The sequence below is a fragment of the Halichoerus grypus genome, chromosome 2 (genome assembly GCF_964656455.1).
Source record: "Halichoerus grypus chromosome 2, mHalGry1.hap1.1, whole genome shotgun sequence".
NCBI classification, from domain to species: domain Eukaryota; kingdom Metazoa; phylum Chordata; class Mammalia; order Carnivora; family Phocidae; genus Halichoerus; species Halichoerus grypus.
In genome coordinates this window covers 67,348,626-67,365,524 of record NC_135713.1, presented here as the reverse complement: position 1 = coordinate 67,365,524, position 16,899 = coordinate 67,348,626, and the positions used below count along the sequence as shown (strand labels likewise).

General features: G+C 41.4%; 1 long non-coding RNA gene across 1 annotated transcript in view; it reads left to right on the top strand.

The window, feature by feature from the left end:
• Window positions 1-399: 399 nt before the first annotated feature.
• The window catches only part of LOC118534691 (uncharacterized), a 78,820-nt gene continuing 62,320 nt past the window's right edge, over window positions 400-16,899 (top strand). Inside the window, exons 1-2 of the long non-coding RNA XR_013445319.1 lie at window positions 400-486; window positions 6,698-6,807. This is a non-coding gene — a long non-coding RNA (uncharacterized LOC118534691). The remainder of the gene's footprint in view (window positions 487-6,697; window positions 6,808-16,899) is intronic.

The following is a 16,899-nucleotide window of genomic DNA, read 5'->3' as shown; positions in this document are numbered from 1 at the left end:
GGAACACCATAATGTTACTTTCTTTCCCTCAGTTTCTCATTTCTTATATTCTGCAGGTGTTTATCTGTGTTACAAAATACCGGCCAGGTGGGATTTTAAGTGGGGAGTTTTAGAATGAATGCCAGGAGCTGTGCTTCATGGGAGATGGAAATGGCTCAGTCTGGGAATGATGAGGTTGGTGAGGGTGTAGGGGCTGAAGGGGGAGTCAGGAGCTGGGGAAACCAGGAAAAGACAAATGCTGACTGTGGAAGCTCACTATGCCAAGGACCTTCTCCCATCAAGAATTACAGCCTGGCAGTAAACTTAGCTTCCATTTGATTCTAGTACATTAAAGCTAAAAATCAGGGCAAAAGAAGAGCAGCAGAAAGTCTTACTCCTACCCCACTGCGTATATGATTGCTTTCTAGTGCGAAGAGGGATGGTGAACAGAGCAACCAGAGTGATGGAGGGCCGAGCGTTAATGAGAAGATGGATGACTGTATTTCTGTAAGTCAGACTCTCAACTGGGGAGGTGTCTTTGCTCCAGTCAGCAGGACTCTGCTGACCTCATTCTCATTCTGCCAACAATTTGCTCATTCTTGCTATCTCCAGTCTGAGGCTCACACGGATCCGATATGGGGCCAGCACATAGGCTCCTCCATTTCCTTTCTCCTGCATCCTCCTCCTGCTGTGGAGAGGCAGTCCTTTGTCTCATACCCACTTGCTCCTTTCCTTCTCTTAGTACAAACTCTGCCTCCCTTCTCCCATATATGAACCTCCTTGCTTTCCAGAGCCATTTCTGAACCGTAGATGATCCTTATGCTTTGAATGCTTCCAGTGATGACACTGTCGTCTCCCACTGCCTCTGCTTGTTTCCTTTTCCTTAGTAATTTTAATGCTTTGTGCAATTCTTTCTCTTCTGCCATCTTGGGATTCAAGTTAATGACCCTTAATCTCATCCTCCTTGATTCAGTTGAATACTAATTTTGTCCCTATCTCCATCTGTCCAAGTTTTATCCGCTCCAGGGTCAACTCAAAAACTCTCTCTTCACAGCCTTTCCTGATTCTTGCAGCAAGAACTACTAGTTAGCAAGTTTCTCATAATTATTTGTATAATTATGCATTTTTTAAAATTTTTGATCTCAAGTAATAAAGGTTTCCCTTTTTAAAAATATGATATTTAAGGACAAGAACTGTGTTTTACTCATATTTGTATTTCTACCAACCCTATTCCAGAACCTCATTTTACACTTGGCATGCAGAGTGCACTTAATAATGTTAATTTGAAGACAATGATGACATTTGCTTCCTTATCTTTTCCTATTACAGTTGCCATAAACTATAAGCCTTAAACCGCAAGAATTCCAGGAACTCCCTGGATCACTTGATCACTTCTATAATGCTGTTTTTAATTATTCAATAATATTTTAAAGCATATCTTGTATGTTGAGCCCTGTCCTAAATTGTGGTGAATGAGTATTCTAACTGGCCAAGAATGAAGTCACTTGCCCATCCCTCGGCTAGTGTAAGGGAGGACCCATCAGCCCACTTGAACCATGTCACCTGACCAGGCTTGTAAATTAGGGGAAGCGTTGTCCCTAAAGAAAGATCTTGTGTCCACCACATTTCCCACTTAACTTCTTCCTTGTCTTCAGACCTGTCCCTTTTAATCCATCCTGTAGCCCTCCTCTAGAGTAGGCTAAGTAGCAATTCTGAACAAGTCCTGTTTTGTTCAAAATCCTTCAGTATCTTTCTGCATGAAGTTCAAGTACCCACTTTAGCATATATGGCTTTCCTGGGCTTCCTGTTTCTGAAGCATCATCTTCTTTCACTAAGCCACATGTATGCCCACCCTTTAATCATGCCAGCCTTCTTTTAGTTCTTAAACCTGGCATGCTATCTTGAGCATCTGTGATTTCTTCACTTCTTATTTTTTTCTTTCTAAAATGGTTTTCTTTTCTTTTTTTTTTTCTTTTTTTTTCTTTTAACCTAGTATATTAGCCAGCTCAGGCTGCCATAACCAAATACCATAGACTGGGTGGCTTAAACAACAGACATTTATTTCTCACAGTTCTGGAGGTTGAGCAGTCCAAGATCAAGGTGCTGACAGATTCAGTTCTTGATGAGAACTCTCTTCCTGGCTTGCAGACAGCTGCCATTTCCCTTTGTGCTCACATGACCTCTTCTCTGTGTGCACTTGGAAAGGGGAAGAGAGCGAGAGAGCGAGAGCGAGTGAGCATGAGTGAGCTCTGGTCTCTTCCTCTTCTTCTAAGGACACTGATCCCCCCCCATTATAGGGGCTCCACCCTCATGACCGCATCTAAACCTAATTACCTCCCCCCACCTAATACTATCACAGTGAGGGTTAGGGCTTCAACATAGGAATTGGGAGGGGGGCGGCAAACATTCGGTCCATAACAACTAGTAAACTTCTCACTCTTAAACTCAGTTTAAGGGTCATATATCTTGGCAGTCCCTCTTGACTTCCCTATTTAAATATTTCCTCTCTGTTCTTAGATCATTATATGGTTTACTCTGTCATAGCACTTCTCACACCCTCTGTAATAGAGAGTTTACACATCTACTTTCATTTTACTGTGGGTCCTTTTATCTTATTCAGTTTTTATATCCACAGCACAGACTGGAGCCTGGCTTCTATTAAGAACTTGGTAGCTTTAAAGGATTTAACTCTCAATATTTTTTAGGCCCCTCCATTAAATCCAGAAAAAATAATTGCTTCATTTATTTATCTTCCTCACTTTCAGAAGTGTTTACATCGGGCAGATGTATTATTTGATTCTGGAATTTTGTGGAACTTTCAGTTTCTGTTTGGATGAATATTCTGCTGCGAGTTGGATGATGATTAATAGTTGCTGCTGGGCTGAAGCACTTACAAAATGGAATGATATTCATGATTCATTTGCTCCTCTGTCTAGCACGCTGTGTTGTGAAGTGCCACGGGTAGGGGCCACATCCTATTGATGGTTGCCCAGCCCATACCTGGCACACAAAAAGTATGCAGTGGATGTTGATTGAATGAATACAAATACCTATCCTGTTTTTCCAGCTAACCTCTCATCTCCTTGTAAAAGTATTGAAATCAGCTCTCCTGTTTTCCACAGTCTTTAGATCCCACCTCTCTGTATCTTTAAAGAGCTGCTGTTTTTATAGTTATCCCCATCTTCTCTAACCGGGAACTCTAGACACTGGGAGGACAATATGCTCTGTGCTTATGATGCTCCACCAGCGATGGGGTTCAACTGCAGGGCAGGGGCGGCCAAATGAGAGGAGGTACCAGGAATCCCATGTGGCAAATTCCTGTCCTCTTCATGTTAGGTTGTGTAAGTGAAGCCCCAGTGTAGTACACTTGGGGATGTGGTACAGGAGGCTCTGAAAGTCAGGATAGGATAGAGGCTGTGGGCACCAGGGTCTTTTTGAGAAAGGCTTTGTGGCTATCCCTTGCTCTATTGTTAAGGGTTAGGAGATAACGTGAATAAATGAAGGGGCGCTGGAACAAAAATCAAAAGGTCAGAGTCTTAGCATCAGGTTTTTTTTTTTTTTTCCCTGCCTACATGCCAAATGTTGAGCAAGTGCTAAGTCCCGTGAGCCTTGGTTTCTGTATCTCTGGTGTGGGATAATCATACTTGGCCTCCTTACCTCACAGAAGTGATTCCAGGCTCAATGAGATAAGGGCTATCAAACCAACTGCAAGTAGTGAATAAATTTATCAGCGTTAGGGGTTATTATCATGATTACTTTACAGAGAGGTGATATCCTCACGTAATTCCCAGATACACAGAGGTGACTAGACTGCCTACTTCGCTAGATCCTGTTATGACCGGTTTAACTCTTCTCTTTGGAGAATGGATTTCATCTCCCTCAACAGTCCCAGAGAAGAATTAACATGTGTGCTGTGCCAAGTGGGACTAACCCTTGTTATGGGGATTTTACTCCTTGTTGAGAAGTCAGGCAGGAGAGTGGAGGAAGTATGAGAGAAGCCTGCAGACCAGCAGCCTCTCACAGCTCCATTTCACTTGGCGCTGTTTTTGGACAAGCCCCGCTATGTTAGAAAGTCACAGTTTTCCTCTGAAACCCACCATCTCAAGCTTCTCCTCTCAGAACAGTCATCACGTCCATCCCTTAAGATTTATTGAGTACCTTGATTTTGCCAAAGAGTAGAGAAATACAATGGGGAACAAACAGATGGGTTTACAGAGTTTATGTTCTAGTGGAGAAAATGAACGAAAAACAATTATAGGTATCGGGGAAATATAATTAAAAAACACAATCTTCTTCCAACCTAGAAAATCTTCCCACAAAGGTAGTAGAGACAGAAAATAGTCTTATTATTGAATAAATATTAAACCAGAATGGGACATGCACCACAGGCAATCCCCTAGGAGACTGTAAAGACAGAAAGAAATCTCACCCTTTCAGTAGCCAAGGGGCACAACCCATTCATACGTGTTTTCAAGATAATAACTAATCCTCAAGTAAGAGGGCTTGACAGCACCATTTGTCACACATATTCGTCTTAACTGTACGTGGTAATTAGGGTGACCATCTGTGTTAGCCTATTGGCTTTACCCAGAAGAAAAATTTCTTATACCTTTATGACATGGGGTGATTTTGCAATGTGGAGCAAAGTGTCTACCAAAATTAGGCTCCTACCCTCCCATAAAAACTAGGAGATAGGGGTGCTGTCTCCCTTGATGTTTGTATTTCAAAGAGGTAGCTCTCAGGTGTTTGAGAAAGAAATTTTTAGGTTATCAAGATGCACCTGACACGGGGCTGGATCCCAGGCCCGGATATCATGACCTGAGCTGAAAGCAGACAACTGACTGAGCCACCTAGGTGCCCCATGGCCCTTTTAGTTTTCAAAAGGTTTTATATACATTGCACAGAGAGGAGAAAGTGCTTACAAGTTGTCTAAAGTGAATGGTCCAAGAAGAAGGAAGAGAGGGAACTCTCTGCCCTTATTTTCAACAGGGAGAATTAAGCCTCTTATTTCGAATTTTTTATTTGTCCCTACACAGGGAACTAATGTAAGAATTCCAAAAGTAGACAAATGTTCAACTCAGAAAGACTGCACTTGGGGTTTACTTTTTTTTTTTTTTTTTTTTACTGATTTGTGAGTGCTAACTCGAATTGAGGTTAATATTTATCCGTCGTAACCTGCACATATATTTTTATAGTATTTCTTTTGTCTTATAAGTTCATGGTATATTTTACTGCATAAAAACACTAAGACTCCCTACCCCCAAAAGCTGGGGGAGAAGCTTCAGTGAGATTCTGTTTACTGAAAGGGTTGAAACTTCATTCTGTAAGCAAATAAGGGCCAGAAACCAGAGGGTATCCCTCAAACTGGAGCTTGTCCTGACTTTGGGCTTAGAGATTGTTGAAACAGCTGACAGTGATCATAATCATGTTTTAACTTGATAATGTTTCAGCATTTTAATCTCAGCACTTTGAGAGTCCTGGGACAAAGTAGGTTCTCAGTAAACCTTGGTTGATTTGATGGATAGCTGAATTGTCTAAAGACAGAACACCTAGGGAGGGATGAGTGTCATCAGGGTCAGCCGACGCCTCTGCAGATTCCCCCAGATAATTAGCTCACGAATACTGATGCCTCAGCATTTTCCTCTCCTCTGCCAGCCCTTGTGGGAATATCTGAAAAGCACTTGTAACATAGACTTAAGGTTAATGAGCATAAAGCCATATTAATTAAGCTGGCTAAGCTTCCTTCCTATATTCTGCCGAATTCTAGAACTTCTGCTGGATACATCTAGTCTCTAGTGGCTGAATATGAGAGGGCCCTTTCTACTCTACCTCCCCCAACAAAAGGCATGCCTTCCTGATACTTGGGTTTGATTCCCCAAATCTCTGAGGTCAATCAGTTTTGTTGACGGTAGGTAGATATACACTGCTACCCTACTGGGGTTTTCAGTGGTAGATGGCTTGCTTCTTTCTGTTCGTGATCGCCATCATCTTTCTCACTTTCCCCTAGATACTTTTTCTCTGCTGCTTAGGGTCCATTCTGGCCCTCTTTGTGACTGCCTTCTACCCCCAGGAGCCTCTGGGGGTTTCTCTCTCTCATCACTTCTCTGAACACCAACCTCCGTTATATGCCACACTCTATTGCAGCCGTGTATGCAAGACGTGCATTTTACTGTGTACATGTATTTAGGATAATGGAGTCGCCGTGTATGCAAGACATGCATTTTACTGTGTACATGTATTTAGGATAATGGAGTCGCCGTGTATGCAAGACATGCATTTTACTGTGTACATGTATTTAGGATAATAGAGGTCATCACTGATGTAGAATATGACACTGCAAGTCAGCAGTGTCCTGCTTCCTCAAGCAATCCTCAGATATGTAATTGTGTTTTTCTGGATTCAGCCATAATTAATCATATTAGCGATCACGAAAAAGGAAGTCCATTTTTCACTTTTGGGAGGCACGGAGCCTTTTGAACTATTGAGAAAGAAGAATTCCCCAGAAGATAAGAGGAGCACCATTTAATACAAGGAAACTGCAATTCATATAAAGCTACCCTAGGAGTTTACGAAGACTTAGGCAGTGGCCAAGCTTTAAACATTTAAACATTTAGTTAGCTAGCTATTTGGCATTATGCCACTTAAACATACAGATGATTGATTTCATTTTTAAATCACTTGACCACATCATCCTGATGTTTTGGCATTTTGCCCACAGCCTCAGCGTGCAGTGCTTTCAAAGAGAGCTCTTTACTGCCGTCTCATGGTGAACAAGTGAATGGCCGTGGCTGGGAGTTAGGAGACGATGCCGGCTCTCCCACTCCGCAGGTGAGTGTGGGTGAATTCCACAATCTCTCGGTGAGTTAATTTGTGTGGGCCTCAGTTTCCTCTTTTGAAAATTGCAAAAGCCTGCAAATATGGAGCTGACTGGCAAGGAAAATCCTCAGGACTCTGTGAATAACTTAACATAAAGCCATACATCTGGCTTCTGTGCTATTTTCATCTTGACTTCTAATGTACTCCCTGCCTCACAGGTTCAAGTGGTCGACAAGAAGTTCCATGTCATCCCTATGAATGCAGACACCTTTATACTCTCCTTGTCCCAGGGCTTAGGTGTCCCTTCTTTTTGGGAATCCAATAAAGGTATTCTTCATGAGGATAATTAAAAGCTTTTGCCCTCAACCAACACAAAACAGGCTTTAATCAAAAAATTGAATGTGGAAAAGTTGAATAAATCAGGTACAAACCAGGATGCAGGTATGGAAGATCAAAGTGGAAATTACCTCTGCCGGTCCCTTGAAGAGCAAATTGTTTTATTGACTTTTCTTCAGCATAGTTCTTGTTCCGCCTTGTAGGGTTTTTCTTCTTTGCATTTTTTTTTTTTTTAATGGAATCTGATGATCTATAAGGAGAGGAACAAAGACCTTTGACTAACACAGCCTCTGACTAGCTAGAGGCAGAGCTAACTTTGATATTGTACTTTCTAATTACAGTGGAGACTTTCGTGGCCTCCCGAGTAAAAGATAGCTACTTTCAAAAAGTAGACAAGGGTGTAGGCAAGGAAACAAGGGCATCTCGGGATTCCTGGAAATAGGAGCCCGAGATGCTTATGTCAGGAGGAATTGCTTGGGCAGTATCTGTCCCTTCCCAGACTTGAGCCTTCTGGGGACAGGAGGAGATGTGGTGAGTCCCTTTCTTGAGGATCTCTGAGGAACACATGGGGCCTGAACAAGTCTCGTTTCACCACTTAATCAGCCGAAGGGATATGAGCAGCAATGCTTTGCCTGGTAGTTTATGTAAGATGAAAGGAGTCTCAAAGTCGAATGAAACTGTATTATTCAGCTGCTTTCATTCACTCTAAAGACATCCTGTTCTATAGGTTATGCATGAATTTCTCCCATTTGCAAGAGTAAAGCACAGTAGCCAAAAGTCATCAATGTTTTATAAACTGTGACTAATCCCCTACATAGTCTCTCTCTCTCTCCATTCCCCCCCTTTCCCTACTGTTCAGAGTTTTTTTGGTTTTTTTGTATTTCCTGATATTTAGCTGCTACTTTTCTGTGTTATTATTTTTTTTAAATCACTTGAGACCATGGCATACTATGGGGTTTAGGATTGATAGGGTTATTAGGAAAGCCTGCTCTCCCAAGCCTTTAGATTGCTTTGAAATATTTTGCTTGAAAATAGCAACAAATAAATCTGAAGCTCTGCCTTCCAGAAGGAGCGGCAGTGCATTTCCAGGGTCCTTTTTGCTTTTACTGAGTGGTTGCCACCCAAAATAGTGGCGGGCTCATAAATGTTTAGCAAATCATGGTAATGAATGTGGCAGGGACAGACATAGCCAGTGTGTGTTTTTTTAATCACGCATCATTTAGTACAAAGATGACTCTTGGATGTTTTGGCAAATTAATTTTGAGAAGGGAGAGAGCAGCTGGGCTCTAGCCCGCAGAGCTACACTAGCTGTATCTGCTAATAAAGTTGCTGCCGTCGCCCCCTCCTCTCAACGCACGCGTGGAGCCGGAAGGCACGGGGAGTTCTCTGCCGTTTTCCTTCAGGGTTTTGCTTGGAGCCAGGTCAGTCCTTCTCCCTTGTTCTCTAGATTCCAAGAGTTCCTGCTGTGCTGTGTCAGCAACTTGAGTGCAGCGATTGATAAGCACCCCTTTCCAACAGAGTCATCCTCTACAGTGTACAATGCCACTTTCTTTGAAATTTGATTAAATACGTACTCTTAGACATTTCTACAATTCAAACGTAATTCCTCCCCATCGCGCTTGTACGTGTGGTATTTTCTGTGACGTTCCATGGAAGGTCTTACATGGAGAGATTTCCTAGGTGTTGATTTAAAGATAAATAGTCTGAAAGAAAACCACATTCGAAGACAGTTCCAAATTTAGTTAGTCTTCTAAGAAAACATCAGATGGGAAATGGAAAGAGTAGGAGATATAAGTTAGAACACACGTAGATGCGGTAAAAATCTTGCTCGGTCTTTGTCGTTCTACTAGCCTCCACGCTAAGGGCTGATGTTAGCCCCAAACTCTGCATTAAGTCTCCTTTCCCAGCCAACTGATACCCCCAGGACAGCCAGCACACACGAGCCACCGGGTTTTCTTTTCTTCTCTTACCCACTGCCTCGTTCTGTTCTGTTACCATTCAATCCTTTATATATATATATATATACATATATATATATATATATATACACACACATACATATATACATACACAAACACACATATATATAGGATATATATAAATTATGTAATATATATAAATCAGGACTATATCTTGTTTTGGTGCAAACCCTCTTTCCCTTGATTTTTTTTCTAGTTCCACCTCTTAAGCATTGCCAGAGTTCCCCAACACTAAATCCCAGGAACCATCCTTGCTCTGTTGTTTAGAGGAACAGAATGAGCCAAACGGGCAAAGCCAGAATTCTCTTTTGCAGGAGAGAAGAAAGGCTGGGAATACTTATATTTTAATATATTTTTTAATGGTTACGGTTTTGTCGCTGGGTACACATGACCTTCTTCTAAAAATACATAAAAAAAATCGTACCATTTTCTGCCTTTCAGAAGAGCTGTGGGGCACGGGGAGTGGGTGAGGCCGGGGGTTAGTTTCAGGTGTTTCGTGTAGTGAAATGCATCTACTGAGACATTGACGACCTGAGGAGGAGTTAACAGAGAGACAGGAAGAATGAAGGCTTTTCATATCATTTAATAATGTCATTTAATACTAAAACATTAATTTTTTATATTTTGATTGATGAATAGCTCTATGACTATCTTCATTTGTAAGAGTTGAACATTTTAAATAATTTATACTTGATTTTATGTAAGAAAACAGAGAAGCTAAGTAACTGGTGAGGTGGGTTTGGTGGCACGTTGCTCAGACTGCCCAGGCACAGCCCGTGCCTACCTCTGTAGCCTTTAATAAATGGCCAAACAGAACTTATCCTAGGGCTGCCTTTGGTGGGCTGTCAGCCAGTTTGCCACCTCTGCTCCACATTTATCTCTATTAGAGACACAGATGGGAAAGCTGCCGCTGGCTTCTGATGTGAGATAGTGTGCCATCCAACTACACATTAATAAATAAGGACAGAAAATAGAATCACGGCTTTTGGCCTATCTGTGGCAGACAGACTGGCCCTTAGGGCGCGCCCAGTTTCTGGAACAAATTAGAGAGATTACTATAGAATTATGGTGAGCAGTGTTCAAATCTGAGCATCTGCTATTTTGTGCCCAGTACTGTGCTAGATAAAGATAATGGAAAACATAAAAGAAAGAGAAAAATACTGTGATTGGTTTTAGAGCCATCTGCAGTTTTGTAGGGGAAACATGACAACACACTGGAAATAACTAATGGATAGTACATAGGCGCAGTGGGTAAGGTTCAAGGTGTGTAGTTCAGATAATGCGCATTAGAGGAGTTTTGTAGTACTTGTTTCTGCTTCAACAACTCCATCGTCCACGAGCCCTGGGAAATAGATAATGTCATTCCATGTTCACATCTTCAAAATCTTTAAATATGGCATGACTGTCAGCATTGAGTCAAAAATTGGCCAGTAATACATTTCCACATTTACTTTGGACTCATAGATGTACAGATGAGTTAGAATTGGCCCTGAAAAGAATAGTGTGACCCCTAGAAGTGTCTTTGCCACTTGCTGGAAGGCTTGGGTCATTGTTCTTCTTTGGTTCTAAAATGTCCAATGACATGGCATGACCCAAATGGCTAAGCCATTCGTTCATTCAGTACATAATTAGAAGTTGCTACTATGTGCCAGGTTTTTTTTGCTAGCTTTCTCAGATTTCAAATTCTAGGAAGATAAAGCACAGAATTTAGTGTCAGGAAATCTGGGTTATAATCCTGGCTCTCTCCTTAATTTATAGTGAGGCAGAATGAAAGTCAATTTACCTACCTTGGCTTCAACTCCACATTTGTGAATGAGAAATTGGCTACATCTGTTGTTTATAGACTGCGCTCCATGGAGTTCTGTGATTCCTTTCTCAGGGTTGCCTAGGGGTTATTCTAGAACAGTGGTTGTCAACCGGGGGCAGTTCCTCACCCTTCCCTTCACTCCCAGAGGACATTTTGATGATATCTTGGGGAATGTGTTTGCTTTTGGCATCTAGTGGGTAGAGGCCGCAGATGCTGCTAAAAATCCTACAATGCATGAGGTAGCTCCCACAACAAAGGATTATGTGGCCCCCAATTGCCAAAAACACTCAGGTGGAGAAACCCTACTGTGGGAAATGTGTAGGAGCCTGAGCTGGTGGGGCTCTGGGCCCCTAACCCACTAACGCCAAAGCATATCTACATCTGTTTGCTGGGTACAGCAGGCATGAATTTGACAGGCAGTGAACAAATGTGCAAACTTGAACCTTATGTTCTATAATTGAGCTTAAATTATATCTTAATCCCCCCACTTTGGTTCTCAGTCGACTCAGTTCACACAAAGGTATTTCAAGGTTCTGCTCCTTTCTCTTTTTCTCTTTAGCTCTGAATCTGTCTCCAGGGCTTAAAAATCATCCTGGCATTGGAAGAAGTGCGTGCAGGTCTAGTCCACTGCCACCTTTGATGCTACACTCTTCTCTGAAGTCAGGCAGCCCTCTCTGCTAGTCTTCAGCCATCAGGGTTTTTGTTTTGCTTTTGTTTTCTTTAAGATTCCGTTTGTTTAGAGCAGTTTAGGTTCACAGCAAAATTGAAGGGAAGGTATAGAGATTTCCCATGTACCCCCCTGCCCTCACACATGTACAGTCTCCCCCGTTATCAGCATCTCCTAGCAGAGTGGGGTATTTGTTGCAATTGATGAGCCTACACTGACACGTCATAGCCACCCAGAGTCCATAGTTTACCTCAGGGCTCACTCTTGATGTTGTATATTCTGTGGGTTTGGACAAACACAAAATGACACATATCCATCATTACGGTGTCATACGAAGTGTTTTCGATGCTCCCCAAAATGCTGTGTTCACCTATTCATCCCTCTTCCTCCTCAACTCCTGGAAACCATTGGTCTTTTTGCTGTCTCCATAGTTTTTCCTTTTCCAGGATGTCAGAGAGTTAAAATCATATAGTATGTAGCCTTCTCAGATTGGCTTCTTTCACTAAGTAATATGGATCTAAGCTTCCCCCATGTCATTTCATAGCTTGAGCTCATTTCTTTTTAGTTGTGAATAATAGCCCGTTCTCTAGGTTTACCACAGTTTATCTGTTCACTTACTGAAGGACATACTGGTTGCTTCCAAGTTTTGGCGGTTAAGAAGAAAGCTTCTAGGAACATCCGTGTGCAGGTTTCTATGTGGACAAAAGTTTTCAGCTTGAGTCATCAGTTTCTCTTGCTGCTCTTGTCCCTGACCTGCCATAACCACTAGCTCAAGGGCCTCACAGCATGCACAACAGCATGCTCTGATCAAGGCTATGTCTGGTTCATTCCCTCAGCCACTTGTGTTCCCATTTGGGGGAGTCACTGGAAATTTTCAGATTTGTTCCCTTACCCTCTGGGCTGTGGAGCCTCCGGGCAGGGCTCTCTCGGATCCTTTCTGCCTATCCCTGACCTGCCACCGTTTCTACTCATGGATCTGGTCCCATGATGGTGAGGGGGACTTCTCTGTAAGGCTCCCTGGCACCCCTCATGGGGCTCTGAGAAGTGGGGTACATTTTTCTCCAGCTCTCAGACCCCCCCAGTCCTATCTAGATTTCCTTTGCAGGGACCCCCACCAGCAGCCATCTATTGTTATCCCCTCCACTATCCTTTTCTGCTCCCAGCTGGGTTGAAATTTATCTCTTTGTAAGAGTGGAAAATGGCTCCTACGTAATCTGGCATTTTTTTTTTAACCTTATTGTATATATATAAAATTAATGCTAGCATTTTTTTTCAAAACTGCCATTTCAATAAATGCTTTCTTCTTTCAAAATCCTTCCTCTTGAAATAGAAAAACTTTGTCTTTTAAGCTATTAACTCTGCCATGAATTTCAAAACCCTAAATGTAAGAATTGCCTTCTTTGAAACCCGTCAGTATCTGGCCTCTCCTAATGATATGGAATGCCACTGATTCAGTGGATAGCTCCAGTTTCGGTGTGCTTTTAAAATGTGATTTGCTGCTTAAAAAACGAAAGGAAAGAAGGAAGAAGGGGAAAAGGAAGGTAAGTGAAAGGAAGGGTTAAAAATCCCTGAGTCAATGGTCTTTATTTGTATTGTTTCATCATAAAGTGATCTGAATATGTTAAGAGTCTGGGTCTCTTATCTGAGCCTATTACTCTCTTTCCTTGATGATAATGTTCTTCCCTAAAGGGACCATGGGAATAGAGGCCTCTGGAGTTTCTGTAAGAAAGCAAGGAGATCCACATGGAATTTTTCCTTTGAAACTCATTGTCAATGGGAAAACAGGATTGGATAATTAGAAACATTTTACATAGACATATGGCTAAATACTACTCATGTGTTATTCCTACGCAGAGTATTTTTTCCTGATCACCCGGAAATATTCAAAGAGAGCAAAATTTTTTTCGTAAATGGGAAAAATAATATAATTTCCCAAATTTAGGGATTAAGGAATCTATCTCCCTGAATCTCTTTTTATCATATGTCCTATCAATCTATCATCGTATACGTATTGAGTATTTGGTATAGGAGGTAATTTCTGCCTATTATTTAGGAGACTAAGATGTGAATCTCCAGTGGTGGGGCAAGAGTTTATTTGAAAGGCATTGCGTTTCATTCATTCATTCCAAGAATATTTATTGAAAGTACATTCTAGTCCTGCCTGGGTTATTAACTAGTGACGTGATTCTGAAAAAAGTCACTTAATCTTTATATGGCTCAATTCCTGAATCTTTAAAACTGAGGGCTATTTCTGTGGTCCTATTTTAACAGAAAGGTGTACCTTTTTCTCCCACTAGCCACCCCAAGATACACACAGCTTTCATAAAACCTAATGTGCACATGAATGTAACTCCTATGTGCACATGAATGTAACAGTTAATGATTTAAACTGTCATTGGTTAAGTACTCAATCGGTTATTTTTCACCCGCGTTGTCTTACGTAGCAATAATTATCTGATCAACTGCACAGCAAGTAACAATTACCAATCTAATAAATGTAAGCTATTGGGAACCCAGGAACTCAAATCCATTTTGACTACAAATAAACTTTCTGTATTTCAGATAAAGTCTAAACTATAACATTTATATTTTTATTTGAAGTAATTTGACAAATAAGACACTTCAGCTGAAAACAAGGTAAAACCAATCTTATTTTCCCTTTTCTTTCCATTTAATTTTCTAAGTTGGGCAAAATTTAATCAATGAAGGGTCATGTTGAAAGCTAACACATTTATCTGGTGGTCAGGTTTCTGATTAAAGAAGGAACGTTGAACTTGTCGTCAGGACAACATTCTGGGAAATGCAGCTGTTCAGTCATGTTGCATCTGCTATTGGAATCATTTATTATGAAATTCATTCATTTAAAAGAAGGTGTAGATAATTAGATTTTCACCTCAAAGCTTTGCTGTCTGGTGGGAGCTAACATTTTAAATTGAGGGGACTTTGGGAAGGGCAGATTTATATGGGAATTACTAGGGTCCCAAGGAAAAATAACATACCCACCATTGCTAAACCTCCTGGCATGCTACCAAAATGCCTCCCTGGAGGTTTTCCATCTCTGTTAATGCTCATATTCCCATCTTTTCTTGAAAAAGGGACTATCCGGTTATTGATACTGGGTGATAATTCTCTGGGTTCACATGTTCACATTTACCTTTGAATTAGAGTAGCTGATAACTCTACTATCCACTGACTGTGTAACTCATTTTCCCTGAAATTCTGGTTTAAGATAAGACTTGCAGTCTCCAGATGGAACAGGTGCTTGTGTTTAAAAGTCTGTGCGTGTGTACTTGTGTATGTGAAAAGCAGAAATAGTGCATGAGGAGTGCAATACAGGTCTTGCCATAGATCCCATTCTTACCCTTTCTGCAGTCTGAAAGATTGATTGTAATGCCAGTCCCAAAGCTGGCTCTATTTTGGGTTATTATGAAATGCTGGCCAAAGCATTCACTTACTCTTTCTTCCTTGCCAAGGTATTTGATGAAGACAGTGATGGGCTCCAGAGCAGTTTCTGTTGCTATTAGTCAACACGTGGTAAAAGCCTAGTCTAGTACATTTTTTTGCAAACATGAACAAGCCAGGAGTTTTGCCCTTTAAAAATTCACATGGCTTTAAGATGAATAAATAAAAATAACTTGGGTATGTACCACTGTCATCTGAAATTTCATTTATAGCAGATACTGTTACAGTGTTTCTGTTATTACAGATTCAATATTGACTGGAGTTGCCTCTAGATCCCTATCACCTAGCTATTATGTAGGTGAGGAATATAATCCTTGGCTAGGTCGCTCAGATGCTTCTGCTTTACAAATTCTGTTCTTAGGGAGAACTCTGAATGCCTCGGTATTTAAAGTGAACACAACCAAGAATCATCTTTTGAACCAATAAGACCAAATCTCTGGAAGAATATGACTACAATTGTTTCTTCTCCCTAAATGTTCATATACTCAGAAGAAGCACGGAAGAGAGTTTATGGATCATTTGAAGCATATCAGGATCTGTTTAATGCGGAGCGGCATTGGGGGCTGCATATTTTCGGTTGTGAAAGGGAAATTAATAAAAGATGGAGATGATCATGGCTCCTGTGGAAGTCAGCTTGCAGTACAGGTATGACTGCCTCCCCCCGAGGTTTACACAGCGAGATAAGCTCAGCTGCTGATTGTCTTGGGGTGTTTTGCAAAGGCCTGTCACAATGCAGTGTGATGAGTATGTATCAAAGCACCATCCACCACCACAGGTCAAAATATTCTGATACCTTGTATTTATGTAGCACCCGGCTCTAGGGACCTCACAATGCCGACACACAACATTACTCCCTGATTACATTTCACAAGCCCTGGCAGCAGTAGGGTGACCGCTGTGCAAACCCAGCCCTAACTGCCTGCTCTGAGTGTGGAAACAGAACAATACTTGGAAATTCAGCCCCGAGTTTGAACTTGAAGTGCAGTGCTGCATGATGAATTAAAGGCAAGGAGGCTTGGGCTGGCCGGCTTAAAAGGCTTTTTCTCCAGAGCCACATTAAGTGTAAAAATTAGGTTCAAGGATAGAGTGATCATGGTTAGTAATATTAAAAAAAAATGGCTGGGTGTATGGATTATTATTAAGGAATAAAATGAGAAATCAGTTATCAAGAGAAAGATTGTCTAGCTCGTGGATTCAGTCTAACCACCATTTGTTTCCTGCATGTCAGTGGCTCATCAACACACAGTAAAGGAACTATGCTTATTTTAATCTCTATCATGCCATAGCTCTACTGTGGGAGAGAAGTGTAACAGAGGCAGGAGAAATTTGTGGCCCAGGGAGCATCATATACATTCAAGCTATCTGGAACTGGCAGACCTCCCAGTTCAGCAATTTAGCACATTTATTGGGAGTAATGGAATACACCTCTATATCAGAGGGACGTGTACTCAATCTTTTGCATCGTATTTTCTGGATATGAGTATCAATGTTTTCACTGACTATGCTGTGAAGCATATGGGGTCCTCAAAGCCCAGAAAAACGTGTGGCTGCGATTTCCACTTAACAGTAATGTCCCTAGTATAGAGGCTTATTTACAACAAACTAATGATACTGAAGTTGCTACCTCCCTCCCTGCTTCCGCCCACCTTTTTTCCTGGCATCTGGTACATGGACCAAGGGCAGTGATTCCTTCTCTTCTTTTATTAGCTTGGCCTGATATTTACAGGTGGAATGATAATCATCTTATTTTCATATGTGAGAAAATCCAGGTAAACCTTCAAGAACCAAACCATCATTAGGACATTAATCCATATTGAATAACTTGCCAATATATTGTCATCACTGTCAGAAGG